This window comes from Conger conger, chromosome 7, assembly GCF_963514075.1.
Source record: "Conger conger chromosome 7, fConCon1.1, whole genome shotgun sequence".
NCBI classification, from domain to species: Eukaryota; Metazoa; Chordata; class Actinopteri; order Anguilliformes; family Congridae; genus Conger; species Conger conger.
This window is the reverse complement of record NC_083766.1, coordinates 2,694,230-2,715,013: the sequence shown is the minus strand read 5'-3', so window position 1 is coordinate 2,715,013 and position 20,784 is coordinate 2,694,230. Positions and strand designations below refer to the sequence as shown.

At 41.3% G+C, this 20,784-nt stretch overlaps 1 protein-coding gene across 1 annotated transcript in view; it reads left to right on the top strand.

The window, feature by feature from the left end:
* LOC133133853 (uncharacterized) overlaps positions 1-20,784 on the top strand; it is a 103,664-nt gene that overhangs the window by 71,363 nt on the left and 11,517 nt on the right. The gene's annotated exons all lie outside the window — the stretch shown is intronic.

Genomic DNA, 20,784 nt, shown 5'->3' with positions numbered 1-20,784 from the left:
GGAAAAAAATGTGCTGTAGCTCATTTGTGCGGGAAATACTGCTGTTTTTCTTTTTTAGATGCAAGGCAGCATGAAGCACAACTCCTTCATTAGGGCTTTGTTCCTCAGCTTGAGCTGAATTGTATTTCCAAAACACAAATAAATGCATTTTTAACACTTGTGAACACATCACTGTGTGAAAATACTATTTCTCATGGTTTTCACACATCCCTTCTGTGAGATGCTCCCCTCTGCTCCTTTGCTCGAGTGGTGTAAACACACATCCTCATGTGGGTTCCTGCGTACAGCACTGTGCTGGTTCTGGTCCCGTCTAGATGCTGCATTTCTGCTCATGTCTCCTGGTAAAATGCAGTCTCCACGTGTATTCAGGTGTCAGTGCTGTGCGTCCGCTAACTGAGGAATTAACCTGTTTTACTTGAGATTGTATTAATGTGTAACTGTGTTGTGCCTTTGTATTGTACTGAACATTATGTTGTACTCTCTGCCTGCTCCTCCCTTGGCCAGGGCTCCCTTGTAAAAGAGACTCACCTGGTTAGATGAAGGAGAAATAAAATAAATAAACCGTCTCTGGCTGCTGGCTAGCCTACCTCTGCGGGGCACATTTTGCCCTTTATACGTGAGCACTGAAGATGGTTTTCTGACTGCACTGTATGTTTACTGCACTTTTCGTTTTGGCACCGTTCTGTTTTCACCCAATATTGAAGTACTTTATTTGATTTATCTTGGTTTTTGCATTTTTCCTTTTTTGGAGTGCCTTTCTTGGTTTTTTTTATGGACATTGACTTCAGAACCACACGCCCATCATCCTTAGCATTACTGTGATGCAGATATCGTATCTATTCTGTTTATCAGTGCAGGGAAAATACTACCTTTGTTCTTTTTAAAACGAACAGAAGCATAGTGGACAGCATCATCGTTTTGGGTTTGTTCAGCACCTTGAAGAGAGAAGAAAAGACAGGAAACACAAATTAATGCATTTTATGGCTGAAACCACAATGCTTTTGGACACATCACTGTGTGAAACAAATAAGATCCTAATGCGGCTACACTGGGGCTCCAACCACCCAGCCCAGTCAAGCAAATGCAGCACTATACTATAAACTACAAGGCAAAATTCCTATTAACAAACTTTATCTTTTATTTGATTTTACCCAGGCACAAAGTGAATACTGCACAGCTAACTATCTATGATTGGATCATATTTTACAGGAAAGACTTACTGCCTCACTAAAAAAATCTAATGCCTAATTTTAACATAACCCGGGCCCCTGTTTATATGCCAAACACAAACACACTGATACACACGCAGATGCTGAGATACATACACACATACACAAACACACACTGACTCACACTGACACACACTCAGATGTGATACATACACATACACACACACACACACAAACACACTGACACACACGCAGATGCTGAGATACATATACACACATACACAAACACACATACACATACACACACTCAGATGTGATACATACACACACATACACACACACACACACACACACACACACACACACACACAACACCCATATACTTTGCAAATACATCAGGTACAGAATACATAATTGATTAAATATGCTGGCCAAAATTAGATAAAAGCATGAAGTAAATAAATGAGGCTTGCATTGCATGACAAATATTAAAAATAAATAGTGCTGTTCCTTACCTTGATGTCTCCGATGTCTCATTTTTATATAGATTATGAGCACAGGTGCAAGGCACAGGAGAAGACCAGCGAGACAGGCCAGGGAAACATAAAATGGACTGATTTCTATGAATAAAAACAACAATAATTAATAAGTCATAAACATAGGCTAGGTGCACACACACACATGCATACAGTACAAGTGTACACACAACATGAAACTCATTTGACAATTGATCTGTCTTCTGTTGCATACATTCAGTTTGTTGTTTTGACAAAAACAGATAATTTTCGGTATTGGAATGATCAACATTAACAATACATGCATGCATACTGGGCATACATTCATGCAAACATACATGCTGAACAATATGTACACACACACACACACCTGTAGTTTCTGGTTGGTATGTGACAGTCCTTCCCATACCTCCAGCAGAGAGCCCAGTGGGTTGGTAGGGTTGTGTGGGTTGCGTGGTTTGTGTGGGTTGTCTCTTTATCGTCAGGTGTAACGGCAGCAGGGCTCGAAGACGGTCCTTGTAAAACACGGCACACACCCAAGCGCTCCGCTCCAGCGTGACGTTTCTCACCGAGAGCGCAAACTGAATCCCGAACCCGTCAGCGCTGGCGAACTTCTGCTGACTTTCCACCTCTATCCACAACAGTCTGGTGCCCTCTTCCGCGTGTGAAACGTTACAAACCACGGAGCCATTTTCTCCCTCCATGAGCTCCGCAGGTTCCTGGTACACTGAGGACGCAGACAGGCAGAGCGATCTCACTGAAGATGGACACATAGCATAGATAGCAGAGGCAGGATGCATCTGGACAATACAACTTCCTTTACAGTTTAAGGATGTAATGTTGGCTACATTCATCAAGTAGATAGACCCGTATAACATGTTAATACACAGTAAACTGTTTAGTTTTAGATAGACCCTTACAGAGAATAGATAGAGCCTAATAAGGATCAAAGAATTAAAGTTAAAACTAAATTAAACACTGGACATTTTATGGAATAGCATTTAAATTCCACAAAATGGCATTTGTTCTTAATGAGCAAGTACATTACCTGCGAGCATTCATGAAAGAAAAAAGGGATTTACTGGGAGATAAAATTTCATTTTCATTTTCATCATTTTTTAATCTTTACATCTTACTACATTTTAAATGCATTTCTGCAGTTCTTAAATAGCCATAACTGTGGAGAATGTACAATGCCAGACATTACCATCAACTGTAATTATTTCAAAAGTGCATTCTTTGGAATATTTGCGGTTTTTACACCGAACGAATCGGTAGTGTCCATGGTCTTCCCAAAGCAGCGGGGAGATGCGCAGCTCAAATCTGTTGTCACGCCAATTCTTTACTTCAGACCGATTTTCAATGAGCGCAAGATCCGTGCCACGCCGTTTGCAGGAATCTCCTTCAGAAGCCGTCTGTTCCCGCCTCCAAAACCCCTCAAGCTTCGCACCGGACTGAGCTTCACAAAAGAGCTGCAACGGGCCTGTCTTAGGGCGTCTGAACACTTCATGTGTGAGATTTTTTACACCTGGACAAAAAAGTAATCACAATCACATTTTGCAAAAAGTTATGGGGTCTGAATACTGAATATCATTACAGTAAAAATGACATTCAAACGTAACGCATACACTCAGCGAGCACTTTATTAGGTATTCATTAGACTTAATTTTTAGACTGACTTTTTAGGCTACGGCTGTAGCCTCAAAATTACTTGAATGGTTATTTGAACGCTTTTCAGCTCATATTGTGTTTACCTTTCTGTATTACCAGTTTCACCTCAGATTTTTTATCGGTTTCATTGACACAGTAGTACAGGCCCACGTTCATCTTCTGAAAATTTTCCACCAGCAGATACGCAGTGCTCTTCAACACCAACGTCTGGATGTTAGTTCCCAGTGTCACGTTCCATTCCCACGTTGGTTTAAAACTCGTCTTTGATGTGCAGCGTAACGTGGCGTCCAATCCCCGTGCTACTCGGACGACTTCAACTCGTGGAACAAACATTTAAATTGTTATCATGCATTCGCAAATAATTCAGCCGATTACATGTTCAATACACGCTCCAACCAATTATTGAAATCGGATGAAAATATTGTGCATTTCAAAACCTGAAAGCTTTTCACAAGAGATGATCAATAATCTGAATACTGTTAATCCTTTAGATTCTCGGATCATAACTCACCTTTGGCAAGAACGTGATAATATCCTGGTGAAAAAAACAACAGAATCCAGCAGCCGATGGTATAACGAAGAATCATTGTCCAAACTGAAGGAAATTCTCTTGGTGTGATGGATTATAGGATAGGCGCAGTATGCAGCGGAACACCACTCAGCAGGAGGTGGGCGCAGTAAAATAATTTCTCGCTCTCAGGGATATGTATTTATATATTTATACGTCACAGTAACAACACTTCCTTTTATAGCCCGACAAACCAAACAAAAAAAAACTCAAATACAGTCACAAACATCCTGCTTGTTATCCATTGACTTCAAAAGCAAAATGTACTTTTAGCAGCAAAGTTTAATTTATAAGTTTTTCCATGTTGTATTTGCAATTGTATTTCTGTTTAGTTTTGCAGTGGCTGATTCATATTCTTGATTTTTAACTTCAGGCAATGGGCTGATTAAGACTAAAATTAGAAGCAAAACCACTGCAGAGGAAGTGATTGGCCACCCAGTCAAATGGACATTCACCCAAGTAAACTCAGGTGAGGTTGAAGTTATTTTCTGTATGAAGCACAGACGCAATCGGCACCAGGTCTTAGCAGTTGGGAAAAAAGACTGTGAACTAGACATAATAATGAGAAATTCAGGATGATTGCGTGTTTAACACGTGTAAAGGGCTGTATATAAAACAATGGAACACACGTTGCACTTCAAGCATTTGGCATACGGCCTTATCCAGAGCGACGTACAACAAAGTACACACTCATAACCAGGGACAAGTGCGCTGAAAGACTCTTGAGGTTCCAAGTTCCAAGTGCTAGAAGTGTACATGCATAATTACCAAAGATTACGCCATTCCACAGTTAAATATTTAAGTGTCAAGACAGAAATTAATGTTGTGTAAACTTATTTTCTGAGGGAGACAGACAGGGATACATTCTTGTTGCACCAAGCATATTGTCACGTTTCATGTTTGTCACAACATGTTTTATGTTTAGTTATTGTCTGAGTTACGTTATTGTCACATCACGTCTTATTTTAGTCTAGTCTAACCACGTTTTTGTGTTCTATTTCTTGTTACATTTCATTTTCATGTCATGTTACATTTCATGTTTAGTTATTATGACTTGATTGTTAGTCTTGTCTTGCCACGTTATGAAGTTTCTTCATGTCACATTTCGCAAACTTATGTTGTTTCATGTTCCGATGGTATAACGAGGAATCATTGTCCAAACTGAAGGAAATTCTCTTGGTGTGACACACACACCCCGAGTCTGCCTACCGGCCGCCTGTACTTCTGCCCCGCTGACAGCTTTCCTGGTTACTGGACTTTTTGCATGGGGTACAGATTACGAGACCGCCTTCTCCCTCAGTACTGTACTTTGGTTTTGGCCCTGACGGGACTTCATCACATCCCTTTTGTCTGAGTCGTGCATTTTGGGTCCAACCCCCCACGCACCCGTCTCACATATGGTGTGTGCTGTGTGTATCAGACAAACACTATGGTGTGTGCTGTATGTATCAGACAAACACTATGGTGTGTGCTGTATGTATTAGACAAACACTATGATGTGTGCTGTATGTATCAGACAAACACTATGGTGTGTGCTGTATGTATCAGACAAACACTATGGTGTGTGCTGTATGTATCAGACAAACACTATGGTGTGTGCTGTATGTATCAGACAAACACTATGGTGTGTGCTGTATGTATCAGACAAACACTATGGTGTGTGCTGTATGTATCAGACAAACACTATGCTGTGTGCTGTATGTATTAGACAAACTTTCACAATTACAAGTACATGTTAAATCAACTTACATGGTTTCCCGCTTTGTGTAACTGAAGAATATAATATTTCTCTGTACACTGGAAATACAACTTTGTATATTTCTACAGAGGTGACATTAAACGGAATCAAGTCATTTCAATTGGACATTGTAACTTCTTGCTTTTTACCAAAGACGAGCTCTTGCAAAAGTTTTAAACAATCTGTCAGAGCAATTACAAAACTGAAGCTCTTTCTGGAAAAAAAACATTTATACGTAAACAATAAAAGGAAATCAAGTGAATCATGGTCCAAGACCACATGCTACAAGTGTCCACATATAGATTTAAGAGGTGTGAACCACACTAGAAAATAACATTTCCTGCTGCAACAGTGTAAAAAATTCGCCTCAGCCCACTTTCCCCCTTTTTAAAAACATTAGTTCAAAAGCAGGGCAGCATATTCAACATAGACACTCAGTGAGCACTTTATTAGGAACTACTATCTACTTATTCATGTGATTATCTAATCAGCCAATTGTGTAGCAGCAGTGCAATGCATAAAATCATGCAGATACAGGTCAGGAGCTTCAGGTAATGTTCACATCAACCAACAGAATCGGGGGAAAATGAGAACGAAGTGATTTACCACCAATCACACCACCAAAAATACACTTGATTAGTTAAATCAGGTGCGTGTGTTCCAGAAAACCCTGAGCTGAGAAACACTGCTCTAGAGTGTGCGGACAATGGTGTGAAAAACTTTAATTTTGCGACACTCGCCTCGTCGAGCACAGTTCACACCATATCTAATGCAGCGGGAAGTATCAACTCTTCTGCTATCGAGTGTGGTTTTTTGCAAAGCGCAACACGATAAACAACTTTGTATGAGGCCATTTGCGATTTGGCAGCTACCGACGTGGCTTTTAAAAAGCGAGTTTGCTGCCCACGATATTCGTCAAGTTTTCTTGAAAAAAAACTCAAGTGGCTTATTCACATAATTGTGATGCAATGTTTCGAAGTGTCTTTTAAGTGTCTTGCTGTACGTTGCCAGAGTTTAGATAGTAAAACACATTAACAGTGAGTCCGAGAACTAGATATGCATCGTCATATTTTCTAGACTTCAGTTTTGAATGAGCCGCCGCTCCTCACTGGCTTGTCTGTTTTGAAACCTCGTCTGCTTTTCTCTTCCCTATTAAAAACTTGTCCATCTTCCATCGATCTGACGTTGCACTGGCCTTTTTCTGCTCCACAAATCGTGCCGCCTTGCTAGCCGTACAACATGCTGTTGACTCTTGTTCCAGTGTGTTATGCCGCGCCCCTCTAGCATTACCTCGCCCCACAGTTTCAGAACCACTGATTAACAGCAACGCAATAAATAAATCAATAAATCACTATTAAACATTTCAGCAAGACAATGAAGAGGTCCTTGAATCTTGGTTAAGAGTGAGTCTTGGTTAAAACTGAATCTTGGTTAAGAGTGAGTCTTGGTACTGTCACCTTCAGAGTGATGGAAGGAGAGATGTTGGACTGGAGATCAACACTGCCACCTACTGGATAAACCCTGAAGCTAAACAACAAAAACAGAAAAAGAGAATAAAAGCACTTGTATCTGTTTGCTTCACTCCATACATTTTACATACATATGATCCAGTGGTCTAAGCCAATGTTTATTACATAAATGTTTATTCATGCTGAATGCCAGTGTTCTTTGTCATTGATAGCATCCTAGAGTACTGTGGTCACAACAGAATTAATGTATTTTTACTCAAACCCATGCAGAGAAGAACAGACAGAAAACAGAAATGAATGCATTTAATGGCTGAAACTACAATGCTTTTGTACACATCACTCAGTGAAACAAGATCCTAATGTGGCTACACTGGGACTCCAACCTCCCATCCCAGTCAAGCAAATACAGCACAATACTATAAATTACAACTTAAAATTCCTATTAACAAACTTGATCTTTTATTTGACTTTACCCGGGCACAAAGTGAATACTGCACAGATGACTGATCTATTATTGGATCATATTTTACAGGAAACTTGCTGCCTCACTAAAAAAATGTAATGCATAAATTTAACCTAACCTGGGCATACACACACACACACACACACACACACACACACAAACACACAGATGTGATACATACCACACATACACAAACACACTGGCACACACTCAGATGTGATACATACACACACACACATAGACAATGACACACTAACACAACAACACACACATACCTTGCAAATACATCAGGTACTGAATACATCATTTATAATAATTGATCAAATATGCTGGCCAAAATTAGATAAAAGCATCATAAATTAAATAAATGAGGCTAGCATTGAATGACAAATATTAAAAATAAATAGTGCCGTTCCTTACCTTGATGTCTCCGATGTCTTACTTTTGTATAGATTATGAGCACAGTTGCAAGGCACAGGAGAAGACCAGTGAAACAGGCCGGGAAAAGATAACACGGAATGATTCCTATGACAAATAAACCAGTAAACAAGGATTAATAAGTCACAAACATAGGCTAGGTGCACAGACACACATGCACACAGTACACACTGTTGTGTAGCGCACCAGCGGCAGCTGTGTGCGGCAGCCTCGGCTACTTGCCTCGGCATACGAAGTCGCAGGTGTACAAAATCGAGGGTGTCTATCTACGGGTGTCCATCGAGGCTGTCCGAGAGCCTGATGTTTGATTTTGTTTTTGCTGCCTGCCCTCATTCCACTGTGTAGTATTCCCCTTGTCCTCCCTAGTTCCCTCCATGTGTTTCCTTCCCATCCCTGTCCTCTCTCCTCTCCCCAGGTCCCAGTCAGGTAGGAGGTTCGCCTCCCGCCAACATGGGCAGAATATCTCTAACCTCATCTTCCCTCCCAGATCCCCTGGTATTGATCTCTGTGTGGCTGGTGGCCTCTGGAACTGCCAGTCTGCCTTCCAGAAAGCAGACTTCATATCTGCCTATGCCTCCCACCTCAACCTTGACTTTCTTGCTTTAACTGAAACGTGGCTCTCACCAGAGAACACGGCCACCCCGGCTGCCCTTTCCTCTGCCTTCTCTTTTTCCCACACACCCAGATCCTCTGGCAGAGGAGGTGGCACAGGTCTCCTAATCTCATCCTCATGGAGATCTAGTGTCTTCTCCTCATCCCTCTCCTTCTCCTCTTTTGAATTTCATGCGGTTTCTGTTACTCTGCCGTGCAAACTGTTTATTATTGTTGTTTATCGCCCCCCGGGTCCTCTGGGGAACTTTTTGGATGAGATGGACATCCTCCTCAGCTCCTCACCAGTCAATGACACCCCCCTGATCCTCCTGGGTGACTTCAACCTCAACTCAGAGTCCACCCAGTCTACCTTTCTCTCCCTCCTCTCTTCTTTTGACCTTACCCTCACTCTTTCCCCTCCCACCCACAAAGCAGGCAACCTTCTTGACCTCATCTTCACAAGGAGCTGCACAACAACCAACCTCTCTGTAACACCACTCCATATATCTGACCACTCCTTCATCTCTTTCTCTCTTCCACTCTCCTCTTACACCCATCCATCTCTCCCACCATCCACTGTCACCTGTCGACGGAACCTACACCACCTGTCTTCCTCCACCCTCTCATCTACAATCCTCTCCTCCCTACCATCCGCGGAGTCTTTCTCTCGACTGTCTCCCGATGATGCGGCTACAACTCTCATGTCCTCCCTCTCATCTTCCTTTGACTCTCTGTGTCCCCTCACCACCAAACTAGCTCGGGCCTCCCCCCCCAGTCCTTGGCTTTCTGATGCTCTACGAGCTGTCCGAACCGAACTGCGGGCGGCGGAGAGAAAATGGAAAAGGTCCTGTCTCCCCAGTGATATGGCTTCCTTCCATGCCCTCTTATCTTTCCATTCCTCTGTCTCTCTAGCTAAATCTTCCTTCTTTCACTCGAAAATTAACGCGGCTGCCTCTAATCCCCGCAAACTGTTTTCAACTTTCCACCTCTCTGGTCGCTCCTACCAGGTGACTTGGAGGGGCTCAGTCTCCGACCCTCAACCCCTACGAACTCCCGCAGGGCTCGGTTCTTGGGCCTCTCCTCTTCTCGCTATACACCAAGTCTCTTGGTTCTGTTATCTCTTCCCACGGCTTTTCTTATCATTCCTACGCTGATGACACCCAACTCTTCATTTCCTTCCCCCCCCGACACCCAAATCACCACACGGATCTCTGCCTGCTTGGCTGATATCTCTGCGTGGATGACTTCCCATCACCTGAAGCTCAACCTTGCCAAAACTGAGGTTCTCTACATCCCTGCTAAGTCCTCTCCGTCAATCGACCTCTCATTGACTGTTGAGGACTTTGTAGTTTCCTCCTCCCGTACGGCAAAGAATCTTGGGGTGACTCTTGATAACTGCCTCACACTGGCTCCGCAAGTATCCTCCACTGCCAGAACCTGCAGGTTCTTTCTGTATAATATACGCCGTATCCATCATCTCCTGACTGAGAAAGCCACCCAGCTCCTAGTCCAGGCGCTCGTCATTTCCCGCCTGGATTACTGCAACTCCCTGCTAGCCGGTCTCCCAGCGTGTGCCATCAAGCCCCTCCAGCTGGTCCAGAATGCTGCAGCCCGCCTGATCACCAGTCAGCCCAGGTCGGCTCATGTCACCCCGCTTCTCATTGGCCTCCACTGGCTTCCTATTGCCGCACGCATCCGTTTCAAGGCCCTAGTGTTGGCATTTCAGGCTGCTAAGGGGACTGCCCCACCTTACACACAATCCCTGATCACTCCCTACTCCCCAGCTAGACCACTCCGGTCTGCCAGCTCTGGTCGCCTTACGGTTCCCTCTCTACATGCACCTGGCGGTCGAGCTGCACGTTCACGCCTGTTTTCCGTTCTGGTTCCTCAGTGGTGGAATGACTTGCCTACCACTGTCAGAACAGCAGAATCCCTCCCCCTATTTGGACGCAGACTCAAAACCCACCTTTTCAAACTCTACCTTAGTCCTCCCTCCTGATTTCCCCTGCCCCTCCTTTCTGATATCCCTATCCTTGTCTAACCCCCCCCCAAAAAAAAAAAAAAAAAAATGCACTTCTGATGACAACTATGTTTAGAACAGCATTTCATGTGTATTTTGCTAGTTTCTGGATGTGATGCTTTGACTTATGGTAGAACCTATGCACTTGTAAGTCGCTTTGGATTAAAAGCGTCTGCCAAATGACTAAAATGTAAATGTAAATGTAAAAGTGTACACACAACATGAAACTCATTTGATAATTTATCTGTCTTCTGTTGCAAACATTCAGTTTGTCGTTTTGACAAAAACAGATTATTTTCGGTATTGGAATGATCAACATTAACAATACATGCATGCATACTGTCCGTACATACAGTATATTATGTATTTAAAAATATTAATTATAGTTAATATGACACATATTTTTAATTGTTTCATATGTTATGTATTTTAATATATAGTATACTTGTCTTGGACAGCAAATATATATATATATAGTTTTACATTTTAGAAAATGTGTATTATTATTGAATGATTGAATTTTCACTTCATTGTACGTCGCTCTGGATAAGAGTGTCTGCTGAATGTCTCTAATCTAAATGTAATGTAATGTCCCTTGTAGTGTAGGTCAGACTTATAAGTGACAACCACATTTTGAATTACCACGCACACACACCCACACAACACACACACACACACACACAACACACACACACATCATATACACACACACCACACACACACACACACACAACACACACACACCATACACACACACAACGCACACACACACCACACACACACACAACACACACACATACACACACACCAAACACAACACACACACCACACACAACAAACATACAACACACACACACACACATAATGCACACACACACACACACACACACACACACACACACACACAGTTTCTGGGTCTCCACATGACAATGCTCGCAAATCACCAGGCTGATAACAAAACAGAGGTCCTGTCTCAGCTACTCAGTAATGGAATGTTCTAGATGCACTTTAACCTATAAAAGCTATAGATACCCCTATCTGAAGAAAACAAGACAATACAATTCAGGTTAAAATGTCAGTTATCACATTAAAATGAATAGATGTACCGTTTACAGGATATGCCCTGTGCAATCAGCTCTGAATGAGGAATGTGGATTACATTTGGTTAATTTGTTATTAATTTTATTAAGTTTACTTGTGTACATTCCTTTTTTACTTCCGAAATATTTCGTCTCTCAGTATTCAGGATTTGTACACTCAGTGAGCACTTTATTAGGTACACCAGTACACCATCCTGTTAATGGAAAGATTTCATCAGCCAATCATGTGGCAGCAACTAAAGGCATAAAAGCATGCAGATGTGATCAAGAGGTTCAGCAGTTTTTCAGACCAAATGTCAAAATGGGTAAGAAAAGTGACTTTGACCGAGGAATGATTGTTGGTGCCAGGCAGGGTGGTTTGAGTATCTCAGAAACTGCTGATCTCCTGGTATTTTCATGTACAACAGTTTCTATAGTTTGCAGAGATTTGTGCAAAAAACAAAAAACATCCAGTGAGCAGCAGTTCTGCAGACAGAAACGCCTTGTTAATGAGAGAGGTCAGAGGAGAAGGGCCAGACTGGTCAAAGCTGACAGGAAGGTGACAGTAACACAAATAACCACACATTACATCAGTGGTATGCAGAAGAGCATCTCTGAACACACAATGAGTCAAACCTCTCAGTGGATAGGCTACAGTGGCAGAAGACTGAATAAGTCTAAAAAATAAGTTGAATAAATACCTAATAATGTCCTCACTAAGTGTATATACAGTACAGGGAAGTGATTTGTTGGCATGAGAGTGATTGAACACTAGGCGGCGCTGTTAGCCCACTTGCACTGTCCCCTCCAAAAGTATTGGAACAGCGAGGTCAATTCCTTTGTTTTTACTTTACACTGAAGACAGTTGGGTTTGAGGTCAAAAGCTGTACCTGAGACAACAGATTGGAATCTCAGCTTTTATTTTCTGGTATTTTTTATCTAGATTTGTTCAACAACTTAGAACATATCACCTTTTGTATCAGACCACCCAATTTTCAGGTGAGCAAAAGTACTGGAACATGGGTAGGTGTTTCTTGTTGCCCAGTCCTGTTAGATTGAATGGTTAAATAATAAATAGTTCTGAATGTCTACTCTTGGTTTTAGCCTTGGGTTTTGCCTGTGAAGACTGCATTAGTGCTAGAAAACATGAACCAACATGAAGACCAGAGAGCTGTATTTGGCCATTTTGAACCTTATAAAAGAGACCAGTGTATATTTTCTAAAGAACTACATTACATAAAACATTGTCGAAAGACCATATAATATTTTCGAAAGAACTTATCACACTCACTGAATAACATTAAAAACGAAATTATTTAAAAAGGTTTTGAAGCTGAAAACAAAACATGTATATTTCGTTTTATTTATTAACAGAAAACTCTTTAACAGACATACAAGATAAGTCAATTAAGCAATTCAATGGTCCATTATAAAATTAAAAGCAAGAGCTTCATTGATACATTTCTTGCATTCAGCTGGTGAAAGGCACTGTTTGTATCTTTCAATAAAAAAACGTTGACTGGTTCTTCACTGCCGAAATTATTTTAGGTTTATCTTTGTCATTCCTTTGCATAAGTGATCAAGACAAATGGCCACTTCCCCATTTCATTAAAATGCCACCTTTCTACATCAGCAGATTAACCACAGATAAGTTCCTCATGAAGAGTTACCCGAAAGCCTTAACTTGAAAAAAAACATGTAATTACTTGAACAAATGACATCTGCAATAAAATGGAAATTCATACATTTTCTTCAAGTTCTGGTTGTCAGGGCCAACCCTGAATAAATCACAGAGTCTTCCTCAGTAGGCAGGGCTTCAGTCTGAATGAAAGAACGTTTTAAAAGGCTTGCAGCCACAGATATGGCATTACATATTTACAAGACTTGCAAAAAAAACTTGTGGTTTTGTTTTAAATGAATGAATGAATGAATGAATGAATGAATGAATGAATGAAGAGGTAAATGAATAGTACTTACAGCACAGACGGCTGCTCTACAGTCCTCAGTTTCTGTTGAAAGATAGAAGAAAGCGGTGGATGAACATGCCGTGTAAAAATACATTTCAACATTTCCCTCTTAGCCCCACAGTCTGGCCAGTGCAGTCAGATGGCAGCGTAGCACAGACAGACACGCAGACAGACATGCAGACAGACATGCAGACGGACAGTGCAGATGGACATGCAGACAGACAGGCAGACAGACAGTGCAGATGGACATGCAGACGGACACGCAGACAGACATGCAGACAGACATGCAGACAGACAGGCAGACAGACATGCAGACAGACAGGCAGACAGACACGCAGACAGACACGCAGACAGACATGCTGACAGACAGACGGACACGCAGACGGACACGCAGACGGACACGTAGACGGACACGCAGACGGACGTGCAGACAGACATGCTACCTTTTCTCTTTTTAAAATGCACTGCTGTGTAGTTCACTGCATCTTCATTCGGGGTTCCTTCAGCACCTGAAATAGACAGAAAACACAAATACATTTTTAAGCATTTTTAAAGCCAGTGCACAAATAACTGTGTAAAAATATTTTCACAAATGATTACGAATATGATTAATTCTAAATTATGATTAAAAAAAAACAGACATATCATAAAAAATTGTCTTGGACGGCAAAAATATGTACTGTAGCTCATTTGTGCGGGAAATTTACATTACATTACATTAATGGCAGACGCTCTTATCCAGAGCGATATACAACAAAGTGCATACCCATAACCAGGTATAAGTGCGCTGAAAGACCCTATAGCAGGGGTCGGCAACCCTGGTCCTGGAGAGCCGCAGGGTGTGCTGGCTTTCGTTGTTACTTGGCATTAATTGATCAATGAAAGCCGTTAATTACACAGTTAACTCACCTCACCTGGTTTCTTGGGTCTGAATCGGTTGCTTATTTTAAGGTGGAGACGAAAGCCAGCACACCCTGCGGCTCTCCAGGACCAGGGTTGCCGACCCCTGCCCTAGAGGGAAGTACAATTTCAACTGCTACCTGTACAACAAAGATAAGGACCAGGGCCTATTAGATTTTTTTTTTTTTTTTACAAATAAATAAACAAACAACAAAGCAAAAGTGACCAAACTTAACTTTCCAAACACTGCTTACCTAGCCAAACTAAAAATACCGATACACAAAAAAGTAAATCACAGAAAAACAACAATTACGGTTCACAGGGAGGTAGGGAGGGATGGGGAGAGGTGCTGCTTGAAGAGGTGCATCTTCAATTTGCGCTTGAAGGTGGGAAGAGATTCTGCTGTTCTGACCTCCACAGGGAGTTTGTTCCACCACCGTGGAGCCAAAACAGACAGTAGTCGTGAGCGTGAGGTGGAGGTTCAGAGAGGGGGAGGTGCCAAGCGGCCTGTGGAGGCTGAACGAAGAGGTCTAGCAGGGGTGTAGGGTCTGATGATGACTACTAATTACTACGAATAAATACTACTGTTTTTCTTTTTTAGATGCAAGGCAGCGTGAAGCACAACTCCTTCATTAGGGCTTTGTTCCTCAGCTTGAGCTGAATTGTATTTCCAAAACACAAATGAATGCATTTTTAACACTTGTGAATACAACACTGTGTGAAAATACTATTTCTCATGGTTTTCACACATCCCTTCTGTGAGATGCTCCCCTCTGCTCCTTTGCTCGTGTGGTGTAAACACACATCCTCATGTGGGTTCCTGCATACAGCACTGTGCTGGTTCTGGTCCCGTCTAGATGCTGCATTTGTGCTCATGTCTCCTGGTAAAATGCAGTCTCCACGTGTATTCAGGTGTCTGTGCTGTGCGTCCGCTAACTGAGGAATGAACCTGTTTTACTTGAGATTGTATTAATGTGTAACTGTGTTGTGCCTTTGTATTGTACTGAACATTATGTTGTACTCTCTGACTGCTCCTCCCTTGGCCAGGGCTCCCTTGTAAAAGAGACTCACCTGGTTAAATAAAGGAGAAATAAAATGAATAAATAAACCGTCTCTGGCTGCTGGCTAGCCTACCTCTGTGGGTCACATTTTGCCCTTTATACGTGAGCACTGAATATGGTTTTCTGACTGCACTGTATGTTTACTGCACTTTTCGTTTTGGCACCTTTCTGTTTTCACCCAATATTGAAGTACTTTATTTGATTTATCTCAGTTTTTGCATTTTTCCTTTTTTGGAGTGCAAGTGTTTTCTTGGTTTTCATGGACATTGACTTCAGAACCACACATCCATCATCCTTAGCATTACTGTGATGCAGATATCGTATCTATTCTGTTTATCAGCGCAGGGAAAATACTACCTTTGTTCTTTTTAAAACGAACAGAAGCAAAGTGGACAGCATCATCGTTTTGGGTTTGTTCAGCACCTTGAAGAGAGAAGAACAGACAGGAAACACAAATGAATGCATTTTATGGCTGAAACCACAACGCTTTTGTACACATCACTGTGTGAAACAAATAAGATCCTAATGTGGCTACACTGGGGCTCCAACCACCCACCCCAGTCAAGCAAATACAGCACTATACTATAAACTATAGTACTATAATACTATAAACATGCATTGCATGACAAATATTAAAAATAAATAGTGCTGTTCCTTACCGTGATGTCTCATTTTTATATAGATTATGAGCACAGTTGCAAGGCACAGGAGAAGACCAGCGAGACAGGCCAGGGAAACATAAAATGGACCGATTCCTATGAAAAAAACAAACAATGATTAATAAGTGACAAATATAGGATAGGTGCACACACACATGCATAGAGTATAAGTGTACACACATCATGAAACCCCTTTGACAATTTATTGGTCTTCTGTTGCATACATTCAGTTTGTTGTTTAGACAAAAACAGATTATTTTTGGTATTGGAATGATCAACATTAACAAAACATGCATGCATGCATAATGTACATACGTGCATGCATACATACATGCTGAACAATATGTACACACACACCTGTAGTTTCTGGTTGGTATGTGACAGTCCCTCTCTCACCTCCAGCAGAGAGCTCAGTGGATAGGTTGGGTTGTGTGGGTTGCGTGGTTTGTGTGGGTTGTCTCTTTATCGCCAGGTTTAACGGCAGCAGGGCTCGAAGATAGTCCTTGTAAAACACGGCACACACCCAAGCGCTCCGCTTCAGCGTGACGTTTCTCACCGAGAGCGCAAACTTAATCCCGAACCCGTCAGCGCTGGCGAACTTCTGCTGACTTTCCACCTCTATCCACAACAGTCTGGTGCCCTCTTCCGCGTGTGAAACGTTACAAACCACGGAGCCATTTCCTCCCTCCATGAGCTCCGCAGGTTCCTGGTACACTGAGGACGCAGACAGGCAGAGCGATCTCACTGAAGATGGCCACATAGCATAGATAGCAGAGGCAGGATGCATCTGGACAATACAACTTCCTTTAAAGTTTAAGGATGTAATGTTGGCTACATTCATCAAGTAGACAGGCCCGTCTAACATGTTAATACACAGTAAACTGTTTAGACGTAGATAGACCCGTATAACATGTTAATACACAGTAAACTGTTTAGACGTAGATAGACCCGTATAACATGTTAATACACAGTAAACTGCTTAGTTTTAGAAAGACCTTTACAGAGAATAGATAGAGACCAATAAGGATCACAAAATTAAAGTTAAAACTAAATTAAACGCTGGACATTTCATGGAATAGAAATTAAATTCCACTAAATGGCATTTGTTCTTAATGAGCAAGTCCATTACCTGCGAGCACTCATGAAATAGAAAAGGGATTCACTGGGAGATAAAATTGAATATTTTTAAATCTTTACATCTTACTACATTTTAAATGCATTTCTGCAGTTCTTAAATAAGCATAAGTGTGGAGAATGAATAATGCCTGACATTACCATCAACTGTAATTAATTCATAAGTGCATGTTCCGTAAATTCCGCGGTCTTTACACAGAACGCATCGGTAGTGTCCATGGTCTTCCCAAAGCAGCGGGGAGATGCGCAGCTCCAATTTGTTGTCAGGCCAATTCTTTACTTCAGACCGATTTTCAATGAGCGGAAGATCCGTGCCCTGCCGTTTGCAGGAATCTCCTTCAGAAGCCGTCTGTTCCCGCCTCCAAAACCCCTCAAGCATCGCACCGATCAGAGCTTCACAAAAGAGCTGCAACGGGCCTGTCTTAGGGCGTCTGAACAATTCAGGTGTGCCATAGTTTACACCTGGAAAAAAATCACAAACACTTTAGCCTGATACATATACAGTATATATGTGCAGTTAATATACAGCGGCTTCAGAAAGTATTTAGAAACCTTCACATTTTGCACACTTTATTGTGTTTCATTTTAAATGGATAAAATTGCCGTTTTTGTCAATCAATCTAGACGCAATAGCCCAAAATGGCAAATTGAAAACATGTTTTTAGATATTCATTCAAAATATAAAACTGATATTTCTCATTGAAATAAGAACTCAGACCCATTGCTGTGGCATTCCAAATTTTGTGTAAGAAGTGATGGGGTCTGAATACTGAATATTATTACAGTAAAAATGACATTCAAAAGTAACACATACATTCAGCGAGCACTTTATTAGGTATTTATTACACTTCATTTTTGGACTTATTTGTTAGGCTTCTGCTGTAGCTTCAAAATTACTCGAACGGTTATTTAACCGCTTTTCAGCTCATATTGTATTTACCTTTCTGTATTTCCAGTTTCACCTCAGATTTTTTATCTGTTTCATTGACACAGTAGTACAGGCCCACGTTCATCTTCTGAACATTTTCCACCAGCAGATACGCAGTGCTCTCCAACACCAACGTCTGGATGTTCCTTCCCCGTTTCACGTTCCATTCCCACGTTGGTTTAAAACTCGCCTTTGATGTGCAGCGTAACGTGGCGTCCAATCCCCGTGCTACTCGGACGAGTGGAACTAGGGGGGACAAACATTCTAATTGTTATCATGCATTCGCAAATAATTCAGCCGATTACATGTTCAATACAGGCACAAACCAGTTCTTGAATTCGGATGAAAAAATTGTGCATTTCAAAACCTGAAGGCTTTTCACAAGAGATGATCACTAATCTGAATCCTGTTAATCCTTAAGATTCTCGTGTCATAACTCACCTTTGGGACGAACATGATAATATCCTGGTGGAAAAAACAACAGAATCCAGCAGCCGATGGTATAACGAGGAATCATTGTCCAAAACTGAAGGAAATTCTCTTGGTGTGATGGATTATGGGTTAGGCGCAGTATGCAGCGGAACACCACTCAGCAGGAGGTGGGCGCAGTCAGATAATTTCTCGCGCTCAGGGATATGTATTTATATATTTATACGTCACAGTAACAACACTTCCTTTCATCACCCGACAAACCAAACAATAAAACTCAAATACAGTCACAAAAAGCCTGCTTGTTATCCATTGACTTCAAAAGCAAAATGTACTTTTAGCAGCAAAGTTTAATTTATAAGTTTGTATTTGCAATTGTATTTCTGTTTAGGTTTGCAGTTGCTGATTCATATTCTTGATTTTTAACTTCAGGCTATGGGCTGATTAAGACTAAAATTAGAAGCAAAACCACTGCAGAGGAAGTGATTGGCCACCCAGGCACAGAAACAAAAGCAGAAGTTCAAAAACATTTGCCATAGTCATTGAATTAATATTTCTCAGCGGTGTAAAAGAGTAATCTATAAGAGTATGGTCAATGTCAAATGGACATTCACCCAAATAAACTCAGGTGAGTTTAAAGTTATTTTCTGTATTAAGCACAATCTGCACCAGGACTTAGCAGTTGGGAAAAAAGACTGTTAACTAGATATGCTAATAATGAGAAATTCAGGATGATTGCGTGTTTAACATGTGTAAAGGGCTGTATATAAAACAATGGAAGACACGTTACACTACAGGCATTTGGCATACGGCCTTATCCAGAGCGACGTACAACAAAGTACACACTCATAACCAGGGACAAGTGCGCTGAAAGACCCTTGAGGTTCCAAGTTCCAAGTGCTAGATGTGTACATGTATAATTACCAAAGATTACGCCATTCCATTGTTACATATTTAAGTGTGTGCTGTATGTATCAGACAAACACTATGGTGTGTGCTGTTTGTATCAAACACTATGGTGTGTGCTGTATGTATCAGACACTATGGTGTGTGCTGTATGTATTGGACAAACACTATGGTGTGTGCTGTACGTATTAGACACTATGATATTAAAAAGTTAATTTCACAATTACATGTTAAATAATATTACATGGTTTCCCGCTTTGTGTAACTGAAGAATAGATTATTTCTCTGTACACTGGAAATAAAACTTTGCACATTTCTACAGAGGTGACATTAAACAGAATCAAGTCATTTCAATTGGACATTGTAACTTCTTGCTTTTTACCAAAGACGAGCTCTTGCAAAAGTTTTAAACAATCTGTCAGAGCAATTACAATACTGAAGCTCTTCCTGGAAAAAAAACATTTATACATAAACAATAAAAGGAAATCAAGTGAATCATGGTCCAAGACCACATGCTACAAGTGCCCACATATAGATTTAAGAGGTGTGAACCACACTAGAAAATAACATTTCCTGCTGCAACAGTGTGAAAAATTCGCCTCAGCCCACTTTCCCCCTTTTTAAAAACATTAGTTCAAAAGCAGGGCAGCGTATTCAACATAGACACTCAGTGAGCACTTTATTAGGAACTACTATCTACTTATTCATGTGATCATCTAATCAGCCAATTGTGTAGCAGCAGTGCAATGCATAAAATCATGCAGATACAGGTCAGGAGCTTCAGGTAATGTTCACATCAACCAACAGAATCGGGGGGAAATGAGAACGAAGTCATTTACCACCAATCACACCACCAAAAATACACTTGATTAGTTAAATCAGTTGTGTGTGTTCCAGAAAACCTTGAGCTGAGAAACACTGCTCTAGAGTATGCGGACAATGGTGTGAAAAACAAAAAACGTCCAGTGAGCAGCAGTTCTGCGGGCAGAAACGCCTTGTTAATTAAAGACATCAGAGGAGCTCAGTGAGTATACGAACAGGCACAGCAAAAAAACAATTCTGCTGGAGTCAATTGCAGG